We start from the raw sequence: 11,204 nt of genomic DNA on the forward strand, positions 1-11,204 counted from the left end.
GCCATGTCTCATAAAGGGCTAGGGACGGAATAGTAGGAATATTCATATTTTTAACCGCAGCAATCCCAAACAAGTTGTTTCTTGGACCGGTTCATTAATATTATCTTAGTGGCAAACACACAAGCACAGTTCAAGGACTTAGTACCCTGCACTTGCCAGAACTTAGTGCCCCATACAGATTTCAACCCAACATTTTCCCTCGAGTAATCATAACCTTTCAGGGCCAAATCGGCATTGAAGGACAAAGAATAAACTTACTTAGTTTCATTAAGCATGTATTTGTTTGATGTAGGGATATTCAGTTTGAAGTAATATGTGGCTGTGTCGGAAAGGTTATAACCAGTTAAATATGTATACTTCCCTTTTTGTATGTTAGAACTTCCCTTAGCTGGTGTAGGACAATGTTCCCATTGTGTACAATTAATAGACGGACCCTGTCTGCTCGTTCTATAGAGAAAGTGATGCCAATATTGTTGGTAACTAAATAAATCACCAAAATTATCTGAATTCTGATATAAATCTTCTGTATCAAATACTGTGTAATATTGTAAGTAAGAAAACAAAGAATTCACAGCATTAACATCCGAAAAATCTGGATGCAAACCAGGTATAACAATATCACCCAGAGAAACCCAGAAGATATATGGAATCCGTAGGACAATATACTTCGAATGGCACCTTATCCCACACAATGCAATCAGCAATTGGGACTGCTGAAATAGTAACAAGGGTATGGTCTCTTCATTTTATGGGAAGATGAATGTGGGGCCAATAGTGTGTCGACCTATTAGACTGCAGAGCATTCAGGGAGGTAGTGGTTATTAATCAACAAGAAGAACACAAGTCACAAATCCAATCCACATGAAGAGGAAAATATTGAAAAAACAATTCAGATATAAGTCCAAGGTGGGACCAGATAAGTGTTTTTTAACTAAGCGATGAAAACACAGATCTGTGCAGCTGTGGTGACATAACCGAAGACAATAAAGAACTGTCCGATGAAAAATTATCTTGATCGCTATAGTAACCGCTGGAACTGAGCTGAAAGAACAGGGCCTGGTCAGGGCTTGTACTTGAATCATGGTCTGCCACTGGGGATGTAACAGGCAGGGAAGCATAAGTCATTTCCATGGTAGAATATTGTGGGAAAGTAGGATCTGCTTTTAGGGTTACCCCCACTTTATCCTGGTGCTATGCTGTTTCTGACTAGTGTGACTGGGATCCTGCAAATCAAGACCCCAGTCTCCGAGCTTTCTCCCCTAAATTGGCATGGTAAATACTTAAGTACATCGAAGTTTGGACACTAGTGTACCCTTTTAGTCCCAAGTATATGGTACTAAGGTACCCAGGGCATAGGTGGACCAGGGGTCCCCCATGGGCTGAAGCATGAATTATGCCAACCATGAGGGACCACTCAAACGGTAACTACAGGTCTGCAATTTCAGCCTGTGTAAGCTGGTGCTAGCAGCACTTACGAAAGATATAGGTTTCCATAGATCTAAGGTCACTGCACTTTAAACCTATGAGTCACCCATAAAGCAAGCCTTTTAATCCTGAAGGCAGGGTGCTCAGTTCTAAGTGTGAGAGTGCCCCTGCATGATCAGGACCCCCCTACAATCCTTGGAGTCCATTCTCTGGGGTTGTAAGTGCAGCAGCCATTACGAGACATAAAGTGGCCATGCGTCATTACGTGATGACCATCTCTAAACTGGCTGTAAAAAACCCTATCATGTTTGGTATCAAACATGTTGGAATCATACCTCCACACCGTAAACGGTGTAGGAGGTATGATTCTATGCACTGCAAAGCTCCTCCAGGAGGCCCTCAGTGCCTCCGGTACCAGTCTTCTATACCCAGACAGCACCACATAGCTATTGCCAGAGACATTATTCTGTCCTCCTGCTGCAGAGCTAAGCTCGAGCAGGGGAAGGCAGAACAATAGGTATCCTGTCACAGGGAGATGTGACACCTCAGAGACAGGGTTTAGTATATTGGGGTTGGGTGGGAGTGTTTGCCAGCACCACTCAGTCTGCTTGAAGAGCACATTTGGTGCCCTCCTCGCATAGTCCAGTTCAAACCAGCTCAAGGAGCAGTTGGCTCCCGCTCTGGCGTAAAAACTGTACAAACGACATGGGAGTATGCTCCCCATTGTCCGACTCTTCCCCTGGGAGGGAACCTTGAATCATCCCAACCCTTTCCTTAGGATACGTAGGGCCTTACTTCAGAGTAGGTCCCTAGATTTTACGTGGGACAAGATTAATTTCAAGACATTAGTTCTTCTTCAACCATCTGGGCACCCTGGACTTTATTGGACAGCGCTCTGGGCATCAAGTCTGCAACTGGGAAGACTCCTGCTGCTCCTGATCTCATCGCCCTGCTCATCTGTTGCAACATCCATGCCTGTGCTCCATACAAGAACCTTCCAAGGCCTATGGGCATCCAAGACACCTGAAGGAATCTCCTGTGAAGTGAAGGAGTCACTTCCCTGCATCTGCAGGTACCGCAACTAAGCTGACCGGTCTGCTGATCCTGGGCTCCCACAGACTCTGAAAGGCTCAGCAACACAGGTGGTGGTTCTACACACCCCTTGAGGCCTGCCCTGTCATCTCACTAAGTTTAAGGCCAGTATACCTTGTCGGAGCCGCAGGAACCGAACCCCTGTGCAAGAGTCCACTTGCTGTTGCAAAGGCTTGTTGGCTTCCTTCCAACAAGATCTTTGGGCTTCAAGTAGCCCCCATCTCAAGCATCTTATGTAACCAAGATCTTCATCCTCACTGCATCACTTGTACCATGGGCCTGCATTTTTGGTGAGCAGCTTTAGGTGCTCTTGCGACTCCAGTGTCTCCCATCTGTGAGTCCTCTTGAGGGTCTTCTTAAATTTCTCTGGGGTCCCCTGATTGCTCAGGGCCTGCTCTGACTCCCCTGCTTGTGGTGAGTAACCTGGGTCTTGCTGGTTCTGACACTCTATCTTCTTCCCTCTCCACGTTGTTTGCAGTTGCCAAAGCCTGTTGGTACTCCCGACAGACACCAACCTCTCAACTCTTGACATCCTACTTGCGACAGCTTGTGAACGGCTCCTGGTCTTCCACAGCATCGCCTGGCCTTCACAGCTAAAGCTACAAGGTCACCGTCATCTCTCCTGCAACATCCAACATCGGGGGGCATTCATCTTTCGTGCCTCCTGGTCACTCCTGAGTGGCATATACTCTGTCCCCTCTGCTTGCAGGTACCTCTCATATCAAATCCACTTTGGGTTGTACCGTACACTTTAACCTTCTCCAGCAGTGGCTTCTTCCTGAAGTCTCCCATTGAGTTCGACAGCAGTTTCCAACACCACTTCGCATCTATGCACCCAGCTTCCCTGGTGTAGGTATTCTGGTTACTAGGGTATCCACGGGTGGGCTGGCTCTCCAACCTTCTGTCTTTTCACTAGGTTTCTTCAGGGTGCACTGGGAAGGGTCCTTCTTTAAAACTGCAACCGTGACTTACCAGTTGACTTGTATTGAGAAAAAGGTTATGTTCCCACACTGCACACAACCTCCGTGGGGTTCCTAGATACCCACCTTGGATGGTTCCTTGGGTCCCAGGCACTTCTACGTCTTCAAGGTACAGTTGTGGTTCACATACCACTATTTTAGTATATGGATTGGTCTCCTCCTGGTGACCACTGTGTATTCTGTGCTACTTACCTGTTCCTATTGAAAAGTACTGTGTATATCTCCGGCTAGGAGATATCTGTATGTGTTAGTGAGTGTCTTATAATTAATACATATTTTTATAAATACACTGTGTTGTTCTTTTTCATCTAACCTATGCCTATAAGATTATGTTCTGTGTACACTCCTTCTGAACTAAGCCTGAATGCTGCTCTCCACAGCTACCACTTAGAGTGATTTCTCAGGTTGTCCAAGACCACTAAAATCACCATACGGGTTGTCTGGGTTGGTGCAGGGTGCACAGTTACATAAGTGTGCATCATATACCAAGCCAGCTTCTCACAAATATGCAGAAGGTAAAACCGATAACTGGTCAACTAAAGACTCGGTCTCCCCTTCTGGTAGCTGGGGAGAATCAGAACAGAGTTCACAAGACGTAATGAAACATACAGATGCAGGATGTTTGTAGGCATACTATTGAGTGTCTGCCATATGGTGTAACTTGACATGTTCAACTGAAATAAAGCAACTGTCTTTGGATCCTGGTATCGGAGGTAAAATCACAGTTCGGATGCCCTGAAGACCAAGGACTGGGACCAGAGCACGGTATGTAGGACCAAATAATTTCTTTTTTGCCACTTTCTCTCGAACCAGATAACCAACTTTCGGTAGCCAGCCAGAAATATGAATCAGCACTGCTGCCTCCGTGGGCAAAATGTTTTTTGCCAGAGTGTCATGATACTTTTGTGGATACTGTAACATAGCACAGTGGGTATCTACGTCAAATATTGTGTCGGCTGCCACAACATCTAGAACGTCAAGGTCTGGCACAAACATCTTAATGACAATGAGCATTTCGTACGGGTCCACCCACCCAGAGATATTCGAGAGAGATTATCAAGACCACGTTGAACCTCATAAAGGTGACTTAAACAGCCACTGCCCGTACCTATACCCTTGCTGTTAAAGACTGTTTAAGTCACAATTCATCTGCTCCACAACAGAATTGTCTTTGGGCCTATATGAAGACAAGAAATGCACCTGCACCCCCATGGAATACATCGACTCACTGCAAGAATTAAAGGCAAAAGCTAGACCCTGGTCTGAATGGAAGGTACCAAAGGCATAAGTCCCTACAAAGACAAGCAAATCCTTTACAACAGTACGAGCATCAGCAGAGCATTGTGGCCAAACCCAGAGGAACCAAGTGCATGAATCCACTGCAACCAAAATATATTTGAAAGCATTATCGGATGTTTAGGGACCGCAATGATCAAAATAAATACACCCAAACAGACGGTTAGAAATGAAAAGATGGGCGCGACACAGTAGAACTCTTGATTTGTTGACAAATGTCACATGACAGCACATATTTGCGAGTCTGTTGGTTTAACGCACGCCACCAATAGGGTTCCTACAAAAGAGAAACTGCAGCAGACACTCCTGTGTGAGCAGGAGCCATGCCTTTAAGGCAGCCACAATAAGCAAAGGTCTGCGGTCATCATTGGGAATCAAACGATCCCCAACCATAGGAATAGTGACAAACTGTGTCCCTAAGATGAGCCTGGCGGCCGCGTTTTGGATGGTTTGAAGCTTGCGTAGAAGGGTTTTGTTGATTCCCGGGTACAGGGCGTTGCCATAGTCAAGTCTGCTGGTGATGAGTGCGTGGGTGACGGTCTTTCTACAGTTGGGGGGACCCATTTGAAGGTCTTTCAGAGGATCCGGAGGCAGTTGAAACAGGCAGAGACGACAGCGTTGATTTGGCGGTTTATGGAGAGGGAGGAGTCAAGGATTATGCTTAGGTTCCGAGCATGGTCTGTGGGGGTGGGTGGGATCCCGAGGGCGATGGGCCACCAGGTGTTGTCCCAGGCAGAGCGGCAGGGTCCGAGGATGAGGACCTTGGACTTCTCGGAGTTGAGCTTAAGGCAGCTGTCCTTCATCCAGGCCACCAAGTTTCTCATTCCTTCCTGGAAGCTAAGTCTAGTGTCTTCTGGGCTTTTGGTGAGGGAGAGGATGAGCTGGGTGTCGTCAGCGTAGGATATGATGCTGAGCCTGTGCTGTCTGATGAATGGGGCCATGTAGATGTTGAAGAGTGTTGGGCTTAGTGAATATCCTTGGGGCATTCCGCAGATGATGTCAGTGGGGTCGGAGAAGGAGGGGAAAGCCTGACCATCTGGGTTCTGCAGGAGAGGAAGGATCAGATACAGTTGAGGGCAGACCCCTGTATTCCCACGTTGTGAAGCCTGGTGGCTAGTCTGCGGTGTGAGACGGTGTCGAATGCTGCGGAGAGGTCTAGGAGGATGAGGGCTGCGGTGTGGCCCTGGTCGAACTGCATGCGGACGTCGTCGGTGGCTGCGAGGAGGGCGGTCTCGGTGCTGTGGTTGCTGCGGAAGCCTGATCGGGAGTTGTCCAGGATGCAGTTTTCTTCGATGAAAGTAGTCAGTTGGGAGTTCACGAGCCATTCGGTGACTTTGGCTGCAAAAGGGAGGAGAGAGATAGGCCGGTAGTTCTTCAGGTCCGTAGGGTCGGCCGTTGGTATCTTGAGGAGGGGTTTCACCTCAGCGCGTTTCCAGTCGTCGAGGCAGGTGCGGGATGCAAGGGAGGAGTGGATGGCATGGGCTAGTTCGGGAGCGATGGCAGTGGCGGCTCTGTGGAAGATATGCAGGGGGCAAGCGTCCATTGGGGATCCTGAGTTAGTTTTCTTCATGGTTGAGGAGATGAGCTTGACGGATGCGGTGTCCCAAGTGGTGATGGTTGGCTTCTCAGCGGTGGTGGGTAGTGTGGTGCTGTCTTCTGTTGGCGCGCTGAAATTGTCGTAGAGGGCCATGATTTTCAAGTGAAAATATGAGCTGAGTGTAGGAGATCAGGGTCTGCTTTCTATGTTCACCCCCACTTTTTGCTTTTGCTTTACTGGTTTTCGACTTTAATGTGGCTGTGGGCCTGCTAATCAGACCCACAGCCCAGCTGTTCTCTCTCTAAATTCATACCATGTACTTTAGGTCCACATCCAATTGGGAATTGGGTCACCTTTGTGAGCCCCTGTATAGTGTAACTTAGGTACCCAGGGCATAGGTGCATCCAAGGCCTACCAGGGGCTACAGTATGTATTATGCCACCCCTGGCTGGCCATCCACATTGACACAACTGGCTCATCACTCAGCTGGGGCAAGGTCGTGTAATCACCCCTTGCTTAGGTATAGTATCTCTATAACTACCATTACATATAGACACATATTGACCTATAAGTCACTACTATGGCAGGCCTTAACAATCCTGAAGGCAGAGTGCTTGGTTTTATGTGAGATGAGGCTCTAGCATGAGCTGAGCCTGTCTGCAGCTTTCGGAACCATGTCCTTATAGCTGTTCTATGATATAGCCATACCATATACTCTTAAGTGCATTATAATCCTCGCGGTTGAATGCTAACTTTGGTTTGGCTTTATCAAAACATGTCGTGTAAGGTGTCATACGCTTTGTAATACTACCCCCTCGCTAGTTCTGGTGACGGGGGTAGCATTCCACCCTTCTAGAGGGAGAAGACATGTTGTTCCTGTTAATCCCGGTTAAAGTTAACAAGAGCCTCAGCATCACAAAATGGATGCTGCGGCCACAGACACAAGTCTGACCTCCTGTTGCTGGGAGTCCTTCCAGCGAGGGAGGCTTGGACAATAGGTTTCCTATCTTGGGAGGTACTAGCACCACCCCAGACAGGTCATAGTGTATTGGGGCAGGGAGTGCTGAATGAAATGAGACACTGCCGGGGGCACACAAGGTGCTCCATGCATAGTCCGGTTGAAACCAGTTGCTGGGGAGCTCCAGCCCTAGCTCTGGCGCGAAACTGGACAATGGGAAAGGGGTGTAACCATCCCCTTCCCTGGTCCCACCCATAGGAGGGACCTAGCAGGTAATCCAGACCCTTAGATCAGTATAAAGGTAGGAGCTGAGTCAAGAGACTTTAGATTTATACTGAACTGAAACGTGAAACTAAACTCTGGACCTTCGACATTCTACTGCAACTGGAAGACTGAAGAATCTCCCTTGTGGTCTAGGAGTGACCACCCTGTGCAAACAGGCACCATCCAGCGATCTGTGGTTTGCTATGGCGACGCTCACGCCGGAGCCCGAGCATAGAGCCTGACAAGAACCAGACTTCTAGACTTCCTTGAGCCCGATCCACAGCCACAGCAAAGCTGAGACCCGTGGAGGTGATGAGAGATGTGGGATCGGCCATCTTAAAAAAAAACTGCTCATTGCTACTTGTGCAGCTTCAGAGGCACCCTCGAAGTTGTGCATTGGGGATTGAGAAACCCCAGCCCCGAGCACCTTCTACACCGACGCACAGCCCTCCACACTCCACGAGTGCCGCGTGGGGCCTGCTAATGTTTTTGTGCTCGACGCGTCTGTCCGGTCAGTGGCCCGTTGGCTAGTGGCCTCTGTGACGACGAACCTTTGAATCTACACCACTGGCCTGGTTGCTCCAGGCTGGCCCCTGCTTCCCTGAAAAGGAGAAGCCCTCCAGACGTTGCTGGTCTGCGACAGAAGCCATCTTCGATTCCTGCCGGGGTTGCCTTTGCCAAGGCTTGTTGGCTCCAATCCGGAAGCCGACAACGCCGACAGCTAGTTCCTTTGTGGGACAGTCCGTATCCAGCTCCTGGTTGTCGTCGACGTCCCCTGGTCCACGTGGCTGCAGAGACCAGCTTCACGACATCACCTGATTGCTTCACGATACCGCCTGGTTCCTTCCTGGTCACTGGCTAGTGACCCAGATTCTGTCCCGTCTGCTTTCAGGTACTCTTCATCCTTGATCCGCCCTTGGATCCAACCAGACACTTCTCTCCTGGTCGCCTGCAGCATCTTTTCACAGGTCTACATAGGATTCAGCAACGAAACCCGACACATTTTGACACCTATGCACCTAGCTCCTGTGGGTGAGGTAACGCAAATACTCCGGTGCTCCTGTGGGTATTGACTATCCTAGTGTCCTGGTTTTCAGTAGCTTTCACCTAGTCCTTCCGGAAGTGTCCTAAATCAACTAGTTTCTAATTCTTTCGTTTCCATTGTATTCCTATGAGAACCCGCGTGTGTGTTTAGACACTGCACACGCTTCCCGTGGGCCACCTGCTTCCTAACCTTTGGTAGTACAGTGTAACACCAGCGATTCCCGAGGCCCTAGGCCTATTCCTTGTTCATGACGTGGTTCTTATACCACTATTTTAGTATCCAAAGAACTGGGTCAAGCGTGCACCATCCTAAGCAACAGTAGTGAGAAGAAGGGATCTAATAATCACAACAACACATCATGCTGTTTAGTCTGAATTCTAAAATTACAATGAATTGTACGAGACAGGAAAAATCAGGCAATGTCCCTGAAGTTTGAAAATCTTCATTTCATTTTATTCTTTAATTCATCACAATGAAAACAGCCAACACGTGTTTCGTTAGTACTATATAAGTACCGTAACATCCTCAAGACTGTAACATAAAATAACACCAATCAATATACACAAAAACCAAATATATGTACATGTAGACGACAATTTCTAAAGCGATTGGTTTAATTTAAGAGAAAAATCATCAAAACGTGTGGAAAAAAGGAGTCACTATGTGAGTATAATGATTAGATCAGAGAAAAGACACATGAAAGAAGAGAAAAGATCACTGTAAACCAAAAACCCTAAAGTGATAAAGATGAAGGAATTGTGATAAGTAATAGAGCAATGGATGAACATAAGTCCTTCGCTTGGAAAAGGAGACAAAAGAGCTGGATAGTATAGTAAGGTGAAAGTATATACCAGTAGCACCACATAGGGTGAAACAACGCAACAAACATGCACAGTGTAACATACGGTCCTCATACCTCTCTAAACGATACACCACAACAACATTTATTCTGAAAGAACTAACCTGACAAAAATTCTGAAGTGAAGGTAAGCTGAAGAAATGAGAAATATATAACATCTTATTCCTAAAATTTAAAAAATCTACAAATTAGGATATGAGTAAAAGCTATGAGGGACAAAATATCACAAGCAGTCAAGGATTGCTAGATTAAATGTCAGCAGTGAAGCTAAATGAACAGATATTGTAATATAGATACCTGGTCATCAATACGTGAGTGCTAGGTCTAAAAACACGCACAGAGATCACACACATCACCTCCAAAGTGCCTCTGATCTTAGGAACACCACTCCAACACAGAACAGGTTAACAAACCCTTTATTTTTTGCATCTGCATTTAAAAGCCGGTAAATCAGTCCCCAACGCGTTTCGAAGCAACATGCTTCTTCCTCATGGGGATGGCAGCAATTGACGAAAGCGGCCACAACGTCATTTCCCCTTTGAAGTATGCTATCTCCAGTGATGCATACTGGGCGCTGTAGTCGTGTAATTTTGCCCTTTAAGTAGAGTTCGTCACAAGAGCTTTAATTCCTTCATGCCTTCTTTCATTATTTTCAACAGCCCTCCGGTGGGCCCCAGATCTCCAAATTGCAGATGCCCAATTTTTATCGTTCACGTGCGCTGCACACAGACTGAAGTTTCACAGCCTGCAGACCCAATTGAAGTTGCTGGGCGTTGCACTCCCCAAGGCTGAGGCCGCCGCGTCACAAATCACCTCCAAAGTGCCTCTGATCTTAGGAACGCCACTCCAACACGGAACAGGTTAACAAACCCTTTATTTTTTGCATCTGCATTTAAAAGCCGGTAAATCAGTCCCCAACGCATTTCGAAGCAACATGCTTCTTCCTCATGGGGTAGGCAGCAATTGACGAAAGCGGCCACAACGTCATTTCCCCTTTGAAGTATGCTATCTCCAGTGATGCATACTGGGCGCTGTAGTCGTGTAATTTTGCCCTTTAAGTAGAGTTCGTCACAAGAGCTTTAATTCCCTTAGCCTTCTTTAATTATTTTCAACAGCCCTCCGATGGGCCCCAGATCTCCAAATTGCAGATGCACAATTTTTATTGTTCACGTGCGCTGCACACAGACTGAAGGTTCACAGCCTGCAGACCCAATTGAAGTTGCTGGGCGGTGCACTCCCCACGGCTGAGGCCGCCGCGTCACAAATCACCTCCAAAGTGCCTCTGATCTTAGGAACGCCACTCCAACACGGAACAGGTTAACAAACCCATTATTATTTGCATCTGCATTTAAAAGCTGGTAAATCAGTCCCCAAGGCGTTTCGAAGCAACATGCTTCTTCCTCATGGGGTAGGCAGCAATTGACGAAAGCGGCCACAACGTAATTTCCCCTTTGAAGTATGCTATCTCCAGTGATGCATACTGGGCGCTGTAGTTGTGTAATTTTGCCCTTTAAGTAGAGTTCGTCACAAGAGATTTAATTCCTTCATGCCTTCTTTAATTATTTTCAACAGCCCTCCGGTGGGCCCCAGATCTCCAAATTGCAGATGCACAATTTTTATCGTTCACGTGCGCTGCACACATACTGAAGGTTCACAGCCTGCAGATCCAATTGAAGTTGCTGGCCGGTGCACTCCCCACGGCTGAGGCCGCCGCGTCACAAATCACCTCCAAAGTGCCTCTGATCTTA

This window comes from Lissotriton vulgaris, chromosome 7 (assembly GCF_964263255.1).
Source record: "Lissotriton vulgaris chromosome 7, aLisVul1.2, whole genome shotgun sequence".
NCBI lineage: Eukaryota > Metazoa > Chordata > Amphibia > Caudata > Salamandridae > Lissotriton > Lissotriton vulgaris.